Source organism: Triturus cristatus, chromosome 4_2, assembly GCF_964204655.1.
Source record: "Triturus cristatus chromosome 4_2, aTriCri1.1, whole genome shotgun sequence".
NCBI classification, from domain to species: domain Eukaryota; kingdom Metazoa; phylum Chordata; class Amphibia; order Caudata; family Salamandridae; genus Triturus; species Triturus cristatus.
In genome coordinates, this window is record NC_140586.1 from 945,603,562 (window position 1) to 945,624,941 (window position 21,380).

The window sequence follows — 21,380 nt, forward strand, 5'->3', positions numbered from 1 at the left end:
AGGAGAGCTGTTACATAACTCAAGGAAAACACGCCCTTATGTAAATAGGAGAGCTGTTACATAACTCAAGGAAAACACGCCCTTATGTAAACAGGAGAGCTGTTACATAACTCAAGGAAAACACGCCCTTATGTAAACAGGAGAGCTGTTACATAACTCAAGGAAAACAACGCCCTATAAAGGGAGGAACCGGGAGGTACAACGCTGTCGGATATTGTGTTTACAACCGACGTACCTGCTTAGTGAAGAGCAGTGTTCCGGAGTGGTGCTCCAGTAAGGCAAGAACGGAGGAAGGTCGAGTCGTTACTCCCTGGGCCGTGTCTTGCCCCATCGTCACCTGTGAAGGACCCGGAAGCTCTACCGGATAACCATTGAGCTTCGCTTTTTGACTCGGCTGAGTCAAAGCGCAGTGGCGCTTTTGCTGGTTGGAGTCGTAACTCCCAGCCCGACCAGAGATACAGGGACTGCCAGCTGTAACGCACACCAGGAGGTGTTTGCCGCGTTACAGACTCGGAAGTCCACAGGATCGATCGAGCGGCTGCTCTCGGTTCAGTCTTCTTTGCTTGTGATTGGGGTATCGGTGACGCATCACCAGGAGGTGACTCCGCGTCCCGGTGCAGTCTAAGGAAGAGGTTGAGCGGCTGCTCCCTTCAGGTAGAGACCCCGGCTGGGTGTTTCCCTGACTCCTCGATTCTCCCCAACACTCTTCGTGCCCCTCACAGCCTACCGATTGGCATTGTCGGCCATTTCATTTCTGCCCTCTGTTGGCATACGCCGGGATCGGCTTATATGCAGAGGACGGTTAGGACCATCCGTGCTGTGGGCTGGTAACGTACTTAGCCTGGAGGATTCCAGTGACTATAACCTTTGTTTATTCCTTGTATTATTTTTGCCTTCATTAAAATAACTAAACCTTCACAAGTGGTTGCGTTCTCATTATCGTGTCTGTTAAACGATCCTGAGACGTTCAGGGCGTTACACCTGCTTACTGTGGAAGTGGGGGAACCAGATTTGAGTCTGCCCATCGGCTTAACAGCCTGTGATTCTGGCCAATCACTTTTCCTCCCTGTGGCAATAAACCATGCGTAAGTAAGAAATCCTAGATGAAGCTCAGCATAGTTTCAGATTGAACCATAGTACTGAAATTGCTCTGGAGGTCACCTCAGAAGAGATCAGAACTATCTTGGATAATGATAGAAAAGAGTTTATGGTTCTCCGATACCTGCGGCCTTCAGTACAGTGAGTCATTCATGGTGTACTCATCGATTGTTTAGTGCTTCAGGTGAGTTGGTGGGTGTCTTAACTCTTCAGCCACGAGGTCCAGGAGGCGTCGACAAAGTCCACGAGACGTATTCGAGCTGTCCCACGAAGTCTGTTGAGTGCTTCGGTGTCGGCGACCAGATTGGACCCAACCAGCCTTGGCAACGGCAAGTCACAGGAATTCAGAGAAAGGACTGCAGTGCAGACCAGCAAGGTCTGAGGGACTCACCCAGCGAGGGTAAGTGAGGGCACGTCTGGAGCAACCAGGTAAGCCCAATCAGAAAAGGAGTCACCTTTGTGGGGACCTGCTAGCCAACGGGCTAGTGATCGCGAAGGAGCCTCGAGCAATCGCACTTGAAGCTGGCCCACGGGTCACTCATGGAGTGGAGGCCAACAATCTTCGCTGCAGGAGGTGCTCAAGGCTGGGGCTACTCGGAGCCCAAAGCAAAACTTCGAGGAGGACCAGGAAGATAGTGTTGCTGCAAATGTTCACGGTGTCCAGGTGTCATGGTTCCACGTCACCCACTATAGCCACGGGCCTCAGCTTTGCTGTGGACTCAGGGTAGCCTCGGGGAAGTCTGGAAATCTACCTCTGGGGATGCAGAGACTTCGGTGTCCGGCGGGAGCTTCAGAATTGCAGACCGGTCAGTTGCTTCTTTGGTGCCTGCCAAGCAGGGGAGTCCCCCCTTGACCCCAAGGGAGATTTCTTCAGTCTTCTAGTCAGGATAGAACGTAGAAGGTCCAGGATATATGTTGCAGAGTTTCGTCCAGGGTAATCTAAAGTCCTAGGGACTGGATTCCTATACTTGTACTAAGTTTAGGGGATGGACTAACTCTAAGGCCCCACCTATGGGTGGGCCAGGAAAGAGGGGTGGCTACACCCATTTCCTTTGTTCAGTTTTGCGCCAGAGCAGGGGCAGGTAGCCCCTGCAACCGGTTTGAACTGGAGTATGCACAGGGACACCAAGTGTGCCCCCAGTGCAGGAGTTCAAAGCACCAGAGAGTGCTCCCGCCCAGCCCCAATACACATCAGCCTGTCTGGGGAGGTGGTTACACCTCCCCTCGACAGGAAACCTATTGTCCAGGCCTCCCCTGCCGGAGTTTCGGTCAGCAGCAGGAGGCCAGACCCGTGTCTGTGGCAGAGGCATCCATTTTGTGAAGCCAGGGCTCAGGAAAGTCCTACCAGGTTTAGCCAGTGTGAATATGTCTCTCCCTCTAGAAGGATGGAATGCTACCCCCGCCACCAGAACTGGCGGAGGTAGTATTCCAAAGCGTTTGACACCAAACACGACATGTTTTGATGCAGCCATTCCAAAGTTAGCATTTACCGCGAGGTTATAATGCACTTAAGAGTATATGGTATGGCTGTATCACAGAACAGCCATAAGGAAGTATTTCCGAAAGCTGCAGAGGGGCTCAGCTCATGCTTGGGCACCCTCTCACATAAAACCAAGCACTCTGCCTTCCGGATTGTCAAGGACTGCCATAGGAGTGGCTTATAGGTTTATATGTGTCTGTATAAGGTAGGGATATAGGTAGTCTATACCACCGTAAGGGGTGCAAGCACACCCTTACCCAGGCTGCAGTAGCAGACCTGTGGTGTTATTTTGGCGTGCTTCCCAGGGGGGGCATAATACATGCTGCAGCCCCTGGTAGGCCCCTGAGGTACCTATGCCCTAGGTACATAGTATACCATATACTAGAGGCTTATAAGGCACTCCAGAATCCATTTAGTTATGTACCTAATGTACATGGAAACCATTTTAGAGAGGAAGCAGCTAGGCTGTGGTCCTGATTAGCAGGGCCACAGCCAGACTAAGGTCGACAAACCGTAAAACACCAGCAAAAAGTGGGGGTACCCATGTGAAGCAGATCCTACTCTCCTACAACTCCCACCCCAGGCTCTGTCCCATGCCCCAGGCATGGGCTGGCCTTTCCCAGCCCAGGCCCTGGAACCGGTTCCTGCTTCTGAACCCAGCTGGGGAGGGGGGAGCCTCCACGGGCACCAGGGACCCCTGTCCCAGGCAGAAGGACCCTTGGCAGGCCGAGGGCTCACACAGGCGTCCTTCGGGCCTGGCCATCTGGTCGCACCTTTCTCCTTGGCCATCTGGTCTCGCGCAGTGCTTTCCAATGTGGCGACCTGGTGGCCAGGCGGTCCTCAGCCGGCGACCAGATGGGCTAGTGCTGGGCGAAAACCTCCCCCCTGCCCAGGGCTCCATTCTCCAGGCCCGCCGTGTTGTTTCAAGCAAAGAGCTTCCACCCCACATATACCGTCCGGCTCGAGGGCCTGCCGCCTGGCGGGAGGCCCTTCAACATACCCAGCAGAGCAAAGGCCGAGCGGCCCTGGCAGCTCGTGCCCCCCCCAGTGGTCCGACCTGAGCTGAAGGGGCCGGGTGGCACCAGGCCCTTGGACGCTGCCACCCGGCAGGTACGCAGGCCCTGCGCGCCACGCTGTCACCCCTCTCTGCCCAGCGCATTTTCGCAGCAGCTCGGAATGACTGTTCAGAGGGGTGACGCTGCCAGGCTTCAGCATCCTGGCGTCTCGCTCAGGCTGCGCCTTGTCCTCCCTTTCCCTTCCGGGGTAGACGGCTGGGGCCGCCGATGCTCGTGCGACTGCACCTCTCCACCCCTCCAGCGAGCCGAGAGGGAGGGGTGTGCAAAGGTTGCTGTTCGGAGAGATGGGCACACAGCTCCCGAATCCACCCCAGCAGCAGGTGCGGCTACCCGATTGATCCTGCCAGTAGCATATGCTTGTCTCAAAGATTAAGCCATGCACGTGTAAGTACACACGGCCGGTACAGTGAAACTGCGAATGGCTCATTAAATCAGTTATTGTTCCTTTGATCGCTCCATCTGTTACTTGGATAACTGTGGTGATTCTGGAGCTAATACATGCCGACGAGCGCTGACCTCCCGGGATGCATGCGTTTATCAGACCAAGACCAATCCGTGCTCGCCCGGCCGCTTTGGTGACTCTAGATAACCTAGGGCCGATCGCACTTCCCTGTCGGATGTCTGCCCTATCAACTTTCAATGGTATTTTCTGTGCCTACCATGGTGACCACAGGTAATGGGGAATCAGGGTTCGATTCCGGAGAGGGAGCCTGAGAAACTGCTACCACATCCAAGGAAGGCAGCAGGCGCGCAAATTACCCACTCCCGACTCAGGGAGGTAGTGACAAAAATAACAATACAGGACTCTTTCGAGGCCCTTTAATTGTAATGAGTACACTTTAAAGAGGATCTATTGGAGGGCAAGTCTGGTGCAAGCAGCCGCAGTAATTCCAGCTCCACTAGCGTATATTAAAGTTGCTGCAGTTAAAAAGTTCGTAGTTGGATCTTGGGATCGAGCTGGCGGTCCGCCGCGAGGCAAGCTACCTCCTGTCCAGCCCCTGCCTCTCTGTGCCCCCTTGATGCTCTTGACTGAGTGTCCTGGGGGTCCGAAGCGTTTACTTTGAAAAAATGTGAGTGTTCAAAGCAGGCCGGTCGCCTGAATACTTCAGCTAGGAATAATGGAATAGGACTCCGGTCCTATTTTTAGGTCGAGGACTACCGGTCTGCCGAAGGCAGAACCGGAAGTCGGAAGATTTAATGTTTTCTAGAGTGGCGATTTAGCCCGCCTCTCTTTTAGCTTCTCCTCCATTGGCTGGCTTCCTAAACGGAGGCCAGCTATTGGAGGAGAGAGCCGTCCCTCCAAATAGGCTCCGTCTTTTTCAGATTCGGGGGCGTGTTTTTTGGTGTTCTTTCCACTTTTTAGCAACGCCCTTTTTAGGCGTGTTTTTCTCTCCTCCTGCCAATGGCAAGAGGAGAGAAAAAGAAACACGCCCCCGAATCTGAAACCCTCACTGCGTTTCTCCGAGGCATTACTGCTTTGCATCGGAGAAAGGCAGTGGTGTGCTTGCCTTTTGCTCTGCCTTATTCCTGTGGTCCCAGCGTGTCCAGCGTTCCCAGCGTGTATCATCTCGGGTGCGCCCGAGGGCTTCAGTGCGCGTCTCCCGGAGAGCGAAAACAGTGCCAAGTGCCATCTTCCTTCAGACCCCGCAGGGTAGCAGGGAGGCCTATAGAGTTCCTGCACCTCCCTCCTGCATTCATGCTTTCAGGAGGTTGTGGGCTCCCTGCTCGTTTCCCGCCCTGAACAGCGTAAAACGTCAGCCTGTAATTGAAATGTCCGCCGCGGGTCTAGGAAAGAGGAGATAGAATCTACACGGCGAGAACCGTTGGGTTTGCTCTCTCTTTCGCAGCCGGGCCAACCGGTTTGACCTGGGGGTCCTGGTGCTACTGCGTTTGCTGCACTATTCATATCTGTAACCCTTGGTACGTCCAATCGTGGCAGGGACGGCTGTTGAGACCTCTATCACCCCCACCCCTCCCTGTGGGACCAACATAGTTGGTGCTGGCGTTTGGAAATTGTGACGTTTTTCCGGAAATCACTTTTTGTTGATGATTTCCACCCGGGCTTCTGGGTCGGTGTTGTCAGCACGACTTCGGTTGTGTGCATATGTCGAGATTGCAGTGCAGATGTTTTCCTAATATCCAAGCGTGGGTCTGGAGTCCTACAGAGGTGCGGTCCACGTGCCCCCACAATGGAGCACGCTGAAGAGCGCGATCGCTGCTGGATGAAACCGCACCTCCCCCTCCCCTCAGGCCTGGGAACCAAGGCTGGCAGAAGCTGCCCATCTGGCCAGGCGTGAAAAAGTGTGTCTCTTACAAATGCTCTTCACACGGGTAGCACAAGTGAGCCGGGGCGTCGGTCACACGTCTGGGGCACATGCAGGAACGGCAGGCCTCCTCTCCCCGCGGAGGTGTCACTTTCCCAGCACGCAGAAGGGCTTCACACCTCCAGCCGGGGCCTGCCAAATGTGCCTCTCGTCACCAGGTCTGTGAAAATAGGCCTGGAACGGACCTAAATCTGTTGAAAATGATCAGGTATTTTCTTAAACCTCTAAAATAGGTCACAGAGTGGAGCTCCTATTAGGGGTAGTGGTTCGAATCCCAGCCATGTCAATAAAATGGCTCTTAGGTAATAAGAACATCTATTATGATCTATTTCTATCTCACTCTCACTACCTCACTATATCACAACACACTCTCTCAAGACTTCACTACATCACTCTCTCACTACCTCGCAAATTCACTCTCTCTTTCTAACTCACTAATTCACTCTATCTCACTACCTCACTCTCTCTCTCAAATACACAAAGTCACTTACACTCACTCTTTCACTACATCACTCTATCAAATTGTGACGTTTTTCCGGAAATCAATTTTTGTTGATGATTTCCACCCGGGCTTCTGGGTCGGTGTTGTCAGCACGACTTCGGTTGTGTGCATATGTCGAGATTGCAGTGCAGATGTTTTCCTAATATCCAAGCGTGGGTCTAGAGTCCTACAGAGGTGCGGTCCACGTGCCCCCACAATGGAGCACGCTGAAGAGCGCGATCGCTGCTGGATGAAACCGCACCTCCCCCTCCCCTCAGGCCTGGGAACCAAGGCTGGCAGAAGCTGCCCATCTGGCCAGGCGTGAAAAAGTGTGTCTCTTACAAATGCTCTTCACACGGGTAGCACAAGTGAGCCGGGGCATCGGTCACACGTCTGGGGCACATGCAGGAACGGCAGGCCTCCTCTCCCCGCGGAGGTGTCACTTTCCCAGCACGCAGAAGGGCTTCACACCTCCAGCCGGGGCCTGCCAAATGTGCCTCTCGTCACCAGGTCTGTGAAAATAGGCCTGGAACGGACCTAAATCTGTTAAAAATGATCAGGTATTTTCTTAAACCTCTAAAATAGGTCACAGAGTGGAGCTCCTATTAGGGGTAGTGGTTCGAATCCCAGCCATGTCAATAAAATGGCTCTTAGGTAATAAGAACATCTATTATGATCTATTTCTATCTCACTCTCACTACCTCACTATATCACAACACACTCTCTCAAGACTTCACTACATCACTCTCTCACTACCTCGCAAATTCACTCTCTCTTTCTAACTCACCAATTCACTCTATCTCACTACCTCACTCTCTCTCTCAAATACACAGTCACTTACACTCACTCTTTCACTGCATCACTCTATCTCACTACTTCACTACATCACTCTGTTTCTATCTTAACCCCTTCCATGCTGCGCAAATTCCGCCGCTGTGCTGACGGAATCTTGCGCGGGCGTGGTCATGACGGAACGGTTCCGTCATGAGCACAGCTCAACCGTGGCTCATGACGGAACCGTTCCGTCATGAGCACCGAAGGGGTTAATACCTCACAACATCCCTCACTACCTCACTCTCTCTTTCACTACCTCAATCTTTCGCCATCTCACATCACTCACTGTTTCTATCTCACTACGTCAGAAAATACCTCGCTCACTAACTCACTCTTTCACTACCTCACTCTCTATCTACCTCACTCTCTCACTACCTCACTCTCTCTCTCAATACCTCACGCTCTCTCTATCTCACTACCTCACTCTCTCTCTGCTAATGCAATAGGTATCACATATGCAAAAAAAAAACTAATGCCAATAGAAATGACAATGCCATTTATTTAGGGGTACAAAAATGATAAAAAAAATAATGAGCAATACCAATAGCTCTACCTATAATATTGCCGAGACCATTGCATTGTAAATGCTTGTTTGGTTTTTGGAACTGGGGCCATGATTAAGAGGGACGACCGGAGGCATTCGTATTGTGCCACTAGAGGTGAAATTCTTGGACCGACGCAAGACAAACCATAGTGAAAGCATTTGCCAAGAATGTTTTAATTAATCAAGAACGAAAGTTGGAGGTTCGCATACGATAAGATACCGTTGTAGTTCCGACCCTAAACGATGCCGACTAGCGATCCGGCGACGTTATTCCCATGACCTGCCGCGCAGCTTCCGGGAAACCAAAGTCTTTGGGTTACAGGGGGAGTTTGGTCGCAAAGCTGAAACTTAAAGGAGTGGAGTGGAGCCTGTGGCTTAATTTGACTCAACACAAGACACCTCACCCGGCCCGGACACGGAAAGAATTTACAGATTGATAGCTCTTTTTCGATTCTGTGTGTGGTGGTGCATGGCCGTTCTTAGTTGGTGGAGCGATTTGTCTGGTTGATTCAGATAACAAATGAGACTCCTCCATGCTAACGAGTTACGTGACCCCCAACGGTTGGATTGAGCAATAACAGGACTGTGATGACCTTAAATGTCTGGGGCTGCACGCACGCTACACAGTGTGCGGATCAGCGTGTGTCTACCCTTCGCCGACAGGTGTGAGTAACCCGCTGAACCTTTTTCGTGATAGGGATTGGGGATTGCAATTATTTTCCATGAACTAGGAATTCCCAGTAAGTGCGGGTCCTAAGCTTGCGTTGATTAAGTCCCTGCCCTTTGTACATACCGCCCGTCGCTACTGCCGATTGGATGGTTTTGTGAGGTCCTCGGATCGGCACCGCCAGGGTTGGCAACAGCCCTAGCTGAGCGCCGAGAAGACGATCAAACTTGACTATCTAGAGAAAGTAAAAGTTGTAACAAGGTTTCCGTAGGTGAACATGTGGGAGGATCATTAACGACTGAGCGGTCCGAGCGACGGACAGCGCCAGCCCACAACCCTCGGCTGCCTCCTGCGAGCACACTTCAGGCACAGGGTCCAGCCCTGTCCTTGCGCATCCCGGCTGGCGGAGCAGTCTGTGGCCGCATGGGGCGCTTTGGTGAGGCCCGGGCCTCGGCGGGTCTTCCTCCTCCGGGGAAGGACCCGACTGACTGAGGGACGGGGGCGGCCCCTGTTCCCTACCCTCTCTCTGGGAGGGGCACAACTGTAGGCCCTCCTGAGACAGAACCGATGCTCACCCGGCACAACCCCCGTGGTGGGGGGAAACCAAATGGCAGTGCCTCCCCGGGCTGGGACTACCCCCTTCCTGAAAGGCCCTCCCGCGCCTGGGTCCCGGCCTATCCGGGCTTCGGGCGACGGAGGAATGGCCCTTCTTGTGTGGCAGGACGGCCTGGAAGAGAAGGAGCTGAGGGCCTGTAGGTGTGCGGGATGGGGGCATGCCTGGCTCTCCCCTTCTGGCGCCTTCGACCTGGGCAAGGTTGGGGTGGGTGTCCCACCAACCCGCCGGCACAGCTGGCGACGGATGGCTGACAGCTGATGTGCAGGTGGGGGACCCTCCCTCATGCAAGGTACCTGGCTTGACCCGGTCCCGGGCGGCCGAGGGGTTTGAAGACTCACGTTGTCCCTCCTGGTTACCCCGGGAGGGACTGTTGGCGGTGTGGCTGCTGCCTGCTCCCATCACTCTGGGAGCCCCCTTCGCCCGCGGGTGGGTGGGGGGGACTCTCAGGCAGAGCGCCTGGTAACGCTTTTTTCTACCAATGGTGCAGTCTGACTCCCAGAGAGGAAGCCTTGAATGGGGCGACTGGACCGTCTTGCCGTGCGGGAGGTGGATGGATGGCATCGCCATCCTCCCGCCTCTCCTGCGCCCTCAGGTGGGCAAATGTTTTCCAAAAGTTGCTTGTGACTTTCGGCTGTGGATCACTCAGCTCACGTGTCGATGAAGGACACAGCTAGCTGCGAGAATTAGTGTGAATTGCAGGACACATTGATCATCGACGCTTCAAACGCACCTTGTGGCCCCAGGTTTCTCCCGAGGCTACGCCTGTCTGATGGTTGCTTGATTGTCAATCGCCCCGGGGCTTCCCTGGGACGTGGCTGGGGCAGTCGCAAAGTTTAGCTCTGCTTCCCTTTGTCCCCCCACAAGGTCAGATCGCCTGCAGCAGGGTCCCTCACCCGGTCCTGTCATGGAGGTACTCCGCTGACGTGCCTAGCTTCTCCTCCCTGCTGCGGTGGGGATGGGGCTTTCGACCGGTGCGCCCTGGGCCCGTCCCGGGGTGCCTGGCTGTGTGCCGCTTGTGGTTTTCTGTGGTGTTTCACCGGTTGCCTGCGCACGTGCCTCGGGCACCAACTTCCACAGCCGGCTTCCCAGGGAGGGTAGAACCCCTGCCCTTCCAATCCGAGGAAAAGAGGGCATGCTGCCTCCCCTCCAGCGAGAGCAGGGGCGGCTGGCGGCCCCCGGCTCCCCCTACCCTTCGGTGTTTCTGACTACGACCTCAGATCAGACGTGGTGACCCGCTGAATTTATGCATATTACTAAGCGGAGGCAAAGAAACTTACCAGGATTTCCCCAGTCACAGCGAGTAAAGAGAGAAGAGCCCAGCGCCGAATCCCCGCCCGGCAGTGGGCACTGGAAACGTGACGTACAGAAGACCGATTCCCCGGCATTGCTCAGGGGGCCCAGGTCCTTCTGATCGAGGCTCACCCCGCGGACGGTGTTAGGCAGATAGCGGCCCCCGGTGCACCGGGATCGGGTATTCTCAGAGTTGGGTTGCTTGGGAATGCAGCCCAAAGCGGGTGGTAAACTTCATCTACGGCTACATACAGGCACGAGACCGATAGCCAACAAGTACCGTAAGGGAAAGTTGAAAAGAAGAGTTCAAGAGGGTGCGTGAAACTGCTGAGACGTAAATGGGTGGCGTCCGTGCAGTCCACCCGGAGGATTAAACACGCCGGGAAGGTCAGTGGCGCAGAAGTTCCGAATCCCCTCCGCGGGACCAGCACCCAGGGCATACCTGGCCCCCGCAGGGTGCATTTCCTCCATGGTGGTGCACGACCGGCTCCGGTTCGGCTGGGAAGGCTTCGGGGTGGCAGGTGGCCCTCCGCTCCGGCGAATGGTGTTAGAGCCCCCCCAGCAGCAGCTTTGCCGTGTCTGTGCGCCGAGGGAGATTCGACCGCCTCTGCGCCCTCCCCCGGGCACACGTTTACGGTCGCCCCTCGGGGTGTGCTGGGGCAGGGAAGGGGGGGACGGGGCCCCTGCTCCCAGGACAACTGTCGACTGTGCCAAACTGTGCTCAGTGTGCCCCAACCCAGTCGTGCCACCAGGCGGGGAGGTCCACGGTGGGCGACAGGGGTATGCGACAATATCGGTTACCCACCCGACCCGTCTTGAAACACAGACCAAGGAGTCTAACATGTGTGCGAGTCGGAGGGCCGAGCAAAACCCTGTGGCGCAATGAAGATGAGGGCCGGCTGAGGTGGGATCCCACCGCGCTTCAGCGGCAGGCGCACCACGGGCCGTCTCGCCGCTACATCGGGGAGGTGGAGCATGAGCATGCGTGATAGGACCCAAACTATGCCTGGGCAGGGCGAAGCCAGAGGAAACTGGTGGAGGTCCGTAGCGGTCCTGAGGTGCAAATCGGTCATCCGACCTGGGTATAGGGGCAAAAGACTAATCGAACCATCTAGTACCTGGTTCCCTCCGAAGTTTCCCTCAGGATAGCTGGTGCTCGGAGCCCCCAGTTTTATCTGGTAAAGCAAATGATTAGAGGTCTTGGGGCCGAAAAGATCTCAAGCTATTCTCAAATTTTAAATAGGTAAGAAGCCCGGCTCGCTGGCATGGAGCCAGGCATGGAATGGCAGTGCCTAGTTGGCCACTTTTGGTAAGCAGAACTGGGGCTGCGGGATGAACTGAACACCAGGTTAAGGCGCTTGATGCCGATGCTCATCAGACCCCAGAAAAGGTGGTGGTTGATATAGACAGCAGGACGTTGGCCATTAAAGTCGGAATCCGCTAAGGAGGGTGTAACAACTCACCTGCAGAATCAACTAGCTCTGAAAATGGATGGCGCTGGAGCGTTGGGCCCACGCCTGGACGTCGCTGAGAGCCGCGGAGGCTAAGCCGTGACGATTAGGAGGGCCGCTGTGGTGTGCACAGAAACCCAGGGAGAGGGCCCGGGTGGAGCCGCCGCAGGTGCAGATCTTGGTGGTAGTAGTAAATATTCAAACAAGAACTTTGAAGGCCGAAGTGGAGAAGGGTTTCATGGGAGCAGCAGTTGAACATGGGTCAGTCGGTCCTAAGAGATGGGCGAGCGCCGTTCAGAATGGACGGGCAATGGCCTCCGTTGCCCTCGGCTGATCGAAAGGGAGTCGGGTTCAGATACCCGAACCGGGAGTGGCGGAGGCGGAGGCCCTCAAGGCGTCCAGTGCGGTAACGCAAACGATCCCAGAGAAGGGGAGATTTCTCTTTTCTTTGTGAATGGCAGGGCGCCCTGCAATGGGTTTGTCCCAAGAGAGTGTCCCGAGCCTTAGAAAGTGTCACGGTTCCGGCGGCGTCCGGAGAGCTCTCGCTGGTCCTTGAAAATCCGGGGCAGATGGTGTAAATCTCACGCCGTGCCATACCCATATCCGCAGCAGGTCTCCAAGGTGAACAGCCTCTAGCAAGTTGGAACAATGTAGATAAGGAAAGTCAGCAAGTCAGATTCGTAACTTCGGGATAAGGATTGGGTCAGTCGGGCTGGGTGCGTGCCACGGCTGAACGAGGCACCTCCCTCCAGGGCGGCAGCAACTCTGGACGCGAGCCCGGCCCTTCCTGTGGATCACCCCAGCTGCGGTGGTTCCCTATCCCCGTGCCCCCTCCCCAGGAGCGCGGGGCCGGCGTTCTGCCTCGGCCGTCACCTCGCAGCTGACTTAGAACTGGTGCAGACCAGGGGAATCCGACTGTTTAATTAAAACAAAGCATCGCGAACACCCAAGGCAGGTGTTGATGCGATGTTATTTCTGCCCAGTGCTCTGAATTTCAAAGTGAAGAGATTCAATGAAGCGCTGGTAAACGGCGGGAGTACTCTCTTCCCTGTCCAAGGTGATGGTATAAAATACTTCGCAAGTAATCCAACCTCAAATTTTTGGATCAGCAAACATAATAAAAGAAAAGAAAATCAATACATAGCTGCGCTGATGTTGAGAGCAAATGTCCTGTATACTAGAGAAACCATCACTAGGGGAAGAAATCATACATTTGCTACTTGTAGATACTGTAAAGATGTGTGTGAAACAATTTCACATATTTCAGGTGCATGTCCTAAAACCAAGGACATAAGAATAATAAGGCATAACAAAGTGTTGGAATTGCTAATTGATAGAGCAAAAAGGTGTGGGTGGATGACATACAGGGAACCTCATGTCAAAAATAATCAAGGTGAACTAAGAAAACCAGATGCAGTGTTCACCAAAAATGGTACTGCTGTAGTGGTTGATGTTTCAATTCGTTATGAAAACTCACAGAATTCCCTTGAATTAGCGTATGAGAGTAAAGTTAAATACTATCTGGATCTATCACAGCAAATCAAAGATCTTACCCACTGTAAAACTGTAAAATTTCATGGCTTTATTGTCGGATGTCTGGGTATTTGGCCTCAATGTAATGATGTTGCTCTGGCTGATCTTGGTCTGCAAATGTCGTTCCCATTCAAGAAGAATGTTTGCCTGACTACATTAATGGACACTCTCAAAATGTGCCAAGTATTCATGGACAATTAAATTTCAGGCCAAACACTGAGATGTACACTATCGTACAGCACACATGTCACTCTTATAAAAAACGTATTATCCTAAAATGTTGATTCACTTATATTTACATGTGGTTCAACAGTTACATAATAGTTTATAGTTGACACAAGAATTATTATAGATGTGGATTTTATAGATGTGAAGTTTTATAGAAATTTATTTTCAAACTAGATGTGCAATTTATAGATGTGGATTTTTATAGTTGTGTGCTTATATTATAATGATTTAGATACAAATGTGTACATCATGAATATTGAAACGTCTTGAATTAAATAGGGCTCAAATAACTACATACACATAGTCACTACATATTGCATTGATTATTGATGTCCTGCTAAACAGGACTGTTTGTAGACAATTTTATATTGTTGGAATAGTACTGCAGGGTGTACTATCTCTGGCCTATACGTGACCCCAGATCCAGTGAGGACAGCTTAAAGTGTGGCTGTACTCCGGAGCGAAAAATGTTGTATTGTTGGAAGCAAAACCGATTTGACGCTGATGGGCAGCATAATAACCCAGAATGAGCCACCCTGAGGTGGTACAGATAGCCAAATGCCTCGTCGTCTAATTTGTGACACTCATGAATGGATGAACGAAATTCCCACTGTCCCTACATACCATCTAGCGAAACCACAGCCAAGGGAACAGGCTTAGCAGAATCAGTGGGGAAAGAAATCCTGTTGAGCTAGACTCTAGTCTGGCACTGTGAAGAGACATGAGAGGTGTAAGATAAGTGAGAGGCCCTCGGGCTGCCGGTGAAATACCACTACTCTTATCGTTTTTTCACTTACCCGGTGAGGCGAGCCCCTTGGGGCTCTTGATTCCGGCTCCAAGCGCCAGACGGGCGCGACCCACTCCGGGGACAGTGGCAGGTGGGGAGTTTGACTGGGGCAGTACACCTGTCAAACGATAACGCAGGTGTCCTAATGTGAACTCAGGGATGACAGAAACCTCCCGCGGAGCACAAGGGCAAAAACTCACTTGATATCGATTTTCAGTATGAATTCAGACCGTGAAAGCGGAGCCTCACGATCCTTCTGACTTTTTGGGTTTCAAGCAGGAGGTGTCAGAAAAGTTACCACAGGGATACCTGCATTGTGGCGGCAAAGCGTTGATCCTTTGATGTCGGCTCTTCCTATCATTGTGAAGCAGAACTCACCAAGCGTTGGATTGTTCACCCACTAATAGGGAACGTGAGCTGGGTTTAGACCGTCGTGAGGCAGGTTAGTTTTGCCCTACTGATGGTGTGTTGTTGCAGTAGTAATCCTGCTCAGTACGAGAGAAACCCTAGGTTCAGACATTTGGTGTATGTGCTTGGCTGAGGAGCCAGTGGTGCGAAGCTACCATCTGTGGGATTATGACTGAACGCCTCCAAGTCAGAATCCCCCCTAAACCTTAACAATACCGCCGTGCTGTGGAGCCTCGGGTGGCCTGGGATAGCTGGCCTCTCTCGGGGGGCCGGTGCGTAGAGCCGCTCTGTTGGGGACCGGAGCACGGACGGAAGGGGGCCGCCTCCATCACCCTTAGTGCACCGCATATTCGTGGGGCACCCGGTGCTAAATCATTCGTAGATGACCTGATTCTGCGTCAGGGTTTCGTAAGTAGCAGAGTAGCTACCTCGCTGCGATCTTTTGAAAGTGATCCTCTGAGCCAAGCTTTGGTCTCTCAGTGCGAGGGAACCAGCGGACACCCTCCTCCATCACACCCGGTGGTGGGACCCTCTGCCGCTGGGAGGGATGCAGAAGGGGTAATGTGAGCCTGCGGGAGTCTGCCCCCACCATGTGCCCTCTGGCAAGGGGGTCTCTTCCTCCTGTCCCTGCTCCACCGGGGTGCGGGAACAGGGCCACCATCCCTTGCAGGTCAGCAGGGTGACCAGATGGCCTGGGCCGGTCAGGCCCCCTGCCCACTGCTTCTGCGCAAGTCGAGCAGCGGCTTCGGAGCGCCTGGTCACCGTCGGACTGCAAGGGCGGCTGGGTTTGGCTGTCTCAGGCCGGATGGGCGCTGGGTCGTCCCAGGCCATCTGGTCGCCTGGTTGCGTGACCAGATGGCCCTGTAGGCAGTGTGACCAGATGGCCCTGCGGGCCGGGCGACCAGATGGCCGGCCTGGCTTACTCCAACTTTTGCCCTTCCCCAGGGTTCTGTAAGCCCCCACTATGTGTAGGCTTAATAGCTGAGGAAAATGGGCTCCCCGGGTAGGCCGGCAGGGAGAGGTCGTGGCCTGGGCTTAATCCTCCTTGGTTCATGCCCCGGAAAGGTGAAGGGAACACCCGCCCGAGTCAGCACCCTGACGCCCTAGGGTCTGGGTGTGAGGGGTGACAGTCAGTAGCTAGGGCAGGGTGGCTGCAGAGCGGGAAGGACTGCCTAGCTCCCCGCTGTATCCGTTGGGGACCGTGGGGGGTCCCCAATCCCCCCACTGTCCCGCCGGCTCCCCGCGTCCTGCAGGAGCTGGCATTGCATTTCCACAAGGGTAGCTGCTGACATGCAGCTCCCCTTATGGAAAAGCAATTCTGCTCTGCTTCATTGAAGCGAGAGCAGGTTTCCCTCCTCTCGCTTCAATGAAGCAAAGCAGAATTTGCAATGACAGGTCGGAAGCCACGCAGCTCCCGCCCTGTCATTGCAAACAGCAGTGTCCCGGGGTGAGCACCCCGGGACACTGCAGGACCCGGCCCTGTGGGGTGGCGGTCCCCAGGGCCATCACAGGCTCCTGTGGCCCTCCTCCCATCACATACACAGCCCGGGGAGGTGGTGATCGCCGGGGCTCGGGGGTTCGTAACGGACCCCCAAATTTACATTTTAGTGCCCCGGGGAGGTGGCGGTCCCTGGGGTGTGTGGGGGGCTCGAGCCCCCCCACACAGGTGTACGTTTTTGTTTTTAAAAACAAGCCCCAGGGTGGCGGTCCCCAGGGCTGCGGGGAGGGGGCCGTATGCCCCGCAAAATAATTAATAAAAGCCCCGGAGGGTGGCTGTTCCTGGGGCTAGGGGGGCCTTGGTGGCCCCCCACATATAAAATAAAACACAGCCCCGGGGGGTGGCGGTCCCCGGGAGGCCATGAGCCCCACGCAAATATTTAATGAAAGCCCCAGGGGTGGCGGTCCCTGGGGCTGCGGGGGCCTGCATCGGCCCGCGCAAGTTCAATTTTACATGCCCCCAGGACTTGGCCCACCCGGGGGCTAAATAATAACGAAGCAGGGGAGCCTGCGCTTTGTTTTTTGGGGGTTTTTTTGGCCGAAATTCGCGCTGGGTGCACGAATCTCCGTGATTTTTAAAAAAGGGGGTCAGGCCTAGGGGGTCAGGGTATTTCTACCCTGCCCTCTTTTCTTGTTTTACACATTTGTTTTTCAGTTTTCTTGTGCCTCGGTTACCGAGGCACAAGATGGCTGCCAACACTTCCTGGTTTGGAGTGTTGACAGCCAATTAGCATAAAGCTTGTGCTCGGGAGGGTGCGTGGATCCACCGCGCCTCTATATATATCGATATTTTTATTTTTTGATTTTCTCAGCAGCTACTGAACATATTTACACCATTTAAGAAAAAGAGTTCTTTCTGAGGCAAGGGCTACCTTTATGCCAAATTTGGTGTAATTCCGTTCAGCAGTTTGAGCTGTAGCCGTGTCTAAAGTTTGCTATGGGAAATGCATTTTTTGACCTCTTATTTTTTACCTTCTCAGGAACTACTGACTGGATTTACACCATTTAACAAAATGAGTTCTTTCTGAACCAAGGGCTACCTTTTTGCCAAATTTGGTGTAAGTCCGTTCAGCAGTTCGGGCTGTAGCCGTGTCTAAAGTTTCCTATGGGAATTAACATGGAGAAAACACGTTTTGGGACCCCCCTTTTTTTTCGGGCCCGCTTGCCGAATCACCCCGAAATTTTCAACATAGGAGCGGACCGGATTGCCCCACTAGTTTTGAAACATTTGTGAAGATTTGTCAACCGGCGTCAAAGTTATTGGGAAAAGAAAAATGCTTTTTGAATAGAAACAAGGTCCTAACTATAACTACCTACTGGCGACTGCCAGTAGATAACACACACATACATATATATATATATATATATATATATATATATATATATTAAAAAACCTCAGAAATTCACTGAAAAAACCATAGGTTTCAGGGGTGTTATAGTTAGCTGGACTTTTCACTTGTACAAAACCATTGAAATTCCCCCGTTATAGTTAGTTCAGCTAACTATAACTCATCATCCATTTAGACACTTATATACCCATTTATTCTTCCATCGACCTTGAGATATACATATATAAAACATATTTAATTTTCAGAAAAACACACATTCACTGGATGATGTCATCAGTGATGTCATCAGTGATGTCATTTGAGATGTCATCAGTGATGTCATGAGTGATGTCACTGACCATGTCATGAGTGATGTAATATGTGACGTCATCAGCAGTGCATTGCGGGCGCCCGAGTTATAGTTAGCTGAACTAACTATAACGGGGGAATTTCAATGGTTTTGTACAAGTGAAAAGTCCAGCTAACTATAACACCCCTGAAACCTATGGTTTTTTCAGTGAATTTCTGAGGTTTTTTAAATGCTAATTCCTAACTATAACGTGCCTGAAACCTATGGTTTTTTCTGTGAATTTCAAAGGTTTTTTAAATGCTAATTTCTAACTATGCCTACAGAGATAGGACATGTGAAGAAAGAAGAAAAAATGCACAGAAAGAAACAAAAGAAGTGCAGAAAGAAGCAACAGAAGTCCTCAAATACGAAGATAAGTGCAGGAAGAAGGATAACGTGCAGAAAGAACAAAAAGAAGAGCAGAAAGAAGCCTTGTTGCAAAATCATCCTGTACCCTCAACTTTTTCAGACGGATACTGGTGGTAACTGAGCCTGATTAACCAGTCCTAGAGCCAGTGCTATGTTAAAAGACACTTAGAATACAGTGAAAACACCTACATACACTAGGGAACATTATGCGTTGGGGTCCCCCTGTGATTAGCATGACCTCCTCTGTAAGCCCCTAGTATATAAGAGGGCATGGGGATTAAAACTACCTCTTAAAACAGGCCACAGGGCGTTTTTGCACACGTTAACTCAGGCCCCGTCCCCTCCCTTCACCACTGTGTAAACACGCCCTGTGTCCATTTTTAGTTGGGAGATTAAGTTCATTTGAATCCGGAGGGTCCCTGGGGTCCAACTAGCCCACTAGGTACCTCCAGTAAGTGCCACAGAGCTGCGTTGCAGAGAGGTGTAAAAAGTGGCACGGCCTGGACCACCTCTCTGCAATGCAGCTCAGTGGCGCTTACTGGAAGCACTTGGTGGGCTAGTTAGCCCCCAGGGGCCCTCAGTATTGAAGGGAAATTATATCCCCAATTTAAAACGTGCCATAGTGCGTGTTTGCACACGTCACCTCAGGCCCCGTCCCCTCCCTTCACCACTGTGTAAACGCGCCCTGTGGCTGTTCTAAGTTGAGAGATTAAGTCCCCTTGAATCCTAAGGGTCCCTAGGGTCAAACTAGACCACTAGGTACCTCCAGTAAGCGCCACAGAGCTGCGTTGCAGAGAGGTGTAAAAAGGGGCTTGACCTCAGAACACCTGGCTGCAGCGCAGCTCCCTGGCGCATACTGGAGATACCTGTTGGGGGCGCGTTTGCAGAGTGCTGCACGGAGGGGGCATGGCCTCCGGCACGATGCCAGTCTTTTATTTATTTTAGTTTTTTAAGAAGGGGGGCTGTTTGGTTCCCCTTCTTATTCTAATTTATTGGCCCTGATGACCCCATCCCCCAGGGCCAGTCTCCTAATTATATTTTTTTGACCCCAATCCCCAGGTCCGGCCACTGTTTTTTATTATTTTTAAAAAATATATATTTATAGACACACCTAGGACATGCTGGACAAACCATACGTACCTATCACCATGACGATTTGCGTGATGTTCATTAAAAGGCGACTATGCATGCAATGAATCCACGTGGAATGTATTTACACCACTAGTGAAGCTCTGACATGTCTGATGCCCTACCGTGCCTAATCCCGGTAGACACCCTTGTCGTTTATTTATACAAACTTGGGTAGCTATTGACGGGCACATTTAATACACATGCACACCAAGCCATTCAAAGGGGATTCGACAAAAATTCGACCAAAACTATGCAAGAAACCCCCCTCACGGTTAATAAAACACACATCCACTGCCGGATGTGTAATACTTTTTATTTTACTCTCTGGAAAGGGGACGAACATCACTTGAGAGTCACAGCGCGCTCCTGACAAGAGCCCAATGCTGTGTTACACCCACCATTGCCTGCCGTGTGCCTCACACCTCTGTGTTGTATTCCACTAGCTAGTGCATATGCTATGACACTCTCTAGCCCATGTGCACTGTAACACCACCCCGTGAATATGTCATGCCACACTTGTCTTCGCACGGGTTATATTGCCCCATCTAACCGGCCTTTCTCGATGCCTATGTTATAACGCACAGTGCTATGCCATACATATTACAATCTGGGATCCATATCTTTGTCACAGTGCATATGCAACCTTACACTCCCCAGCACATATTTTATATTACAACTTTAGAGACTAGTTAGGTTACACAACACTGCCCTGTGCATATTACACTCCAAGGCGCATATCGCATAGCACGCGCTAGTGCCTGTGCTATCTCGCGCTCTCCAATGAATCTGTCATTGCACACAATGTATTGCATATTATATTTCACGCCCGGTTCATCTTATATCACACTTTTTGGTGCATAGTTTATACCATACACTATATCTAGTTTTCATTTTCAATCGTGCTCTCAGGACTATGTTCTATATAACACTGTGTTCACCTACCCTTTTCACGGGCATTACATTTTGCGATAGGGGGTGGAGGGTCAGGGGGTGTTTCTGCCAAGTGAGCCCGGAGTCACAGTCACAAACGTCCTCTTCTTCCTGAATAAAAGTGAGATTATGCTGCATACTTGTTCATATTTTAAGTAGTTCGCACAGACACAATGTTTTAAAAACAATAAAGTTCCTAATACCCGCCTTCTCTGAACAGTTAGCTTGCTGCCCCATCCCCTTCCTCCCTATCCTCTGTTGTGTGAATCCATGGACTAGCCTCCTCCCTCCTGCCATGCATGGTCTGATGTGCTGCCACTGCCCTCAGTATGATGTACCAGTCCACTCCTCCTGCCCTCCATTGCCCAATTCTATGCCCCATCATTGACCTCCTGCTTAAACTCTGTGCTTAGCTTGCTGCCCCTATTCTCCTTCCCCCTGCCCTCCGATGTCTTTGTGCATGCCCCTGCTCCATCCTTTTTGCCCACCATGTCCCATGGACCTGCCACTCCTATCTACTCTGAGTGTTCTGTTGAGCTGCCACTCCCCTCCCACCTGCCTAGCATTGTCAGATGACTGTAACCTGTCCCTGTCACCTCCACCCTGCCTGTCCACATGCCATGCCCCTATCCTCTTCCTCCTGTCCTACATGGTCCATTGTACTGCCACACCCTTCTGCCCTCCCTGGTCTGTTGTGCTGCAGCTGCTCCTCCTGCCTGCCCCGTGTGGTCTGTTGTGAGGTCCCTTCCCCTGAACTTTCTTGTCTGTGCACAGGCCCTGACCCTCCCTTCTATCCTCCATCGTCCTTTGTGCATGCCCCTCCACCCTCCTTCTTGCCCATCATAGCCATTGTGCTGCCACTAACCCTCCCACTTGCCATGCATGGTCTTCTGTGCTGCCATGGCCCCTCCCACCTTCCCTGTGTGGTCAGTTAGCTGCCCCTGACCCCCTCCCACCTT

At 52.4% G+C, this 21,380-nt stretch overlaps 1 non-coding gene and 2 pseudogenes across 1 annotated transcript; all 3 read left to right on the plus strand.

Annotated features, from left to right (window-relative positions):
* The first annotated feature begins 3,981 nt into the window (after window positions 1-3,981).
* LOC146839038 (18S ribosomal RNA) lies at window positions 3,982-8,798 on the plus strand (annotated as a pseudogene).
* A 944-nt stretch (window positions 8,799-9,742) lies between these two features.
* LOC146839039 (5.8S ribosomal RNA) lies at window positions 9,743-9,896 on the plus strand. Its single transcript, XR_014960884.1, has one exon. It is a non-coding gene; the product is annotated as a 5.8S ribosomal RNA (ribosomal RNA).
* Window positions 9,897-10,328: 432 nt separating this feature from the next.
* On the plus strand, window positions 10,329-15,289 carry LOC146839040 (28S ribosomal RNA; annotated as a pseudogene).
* Window positions 15,290-21,380: the final 6,091 nt, after the last annotated feature.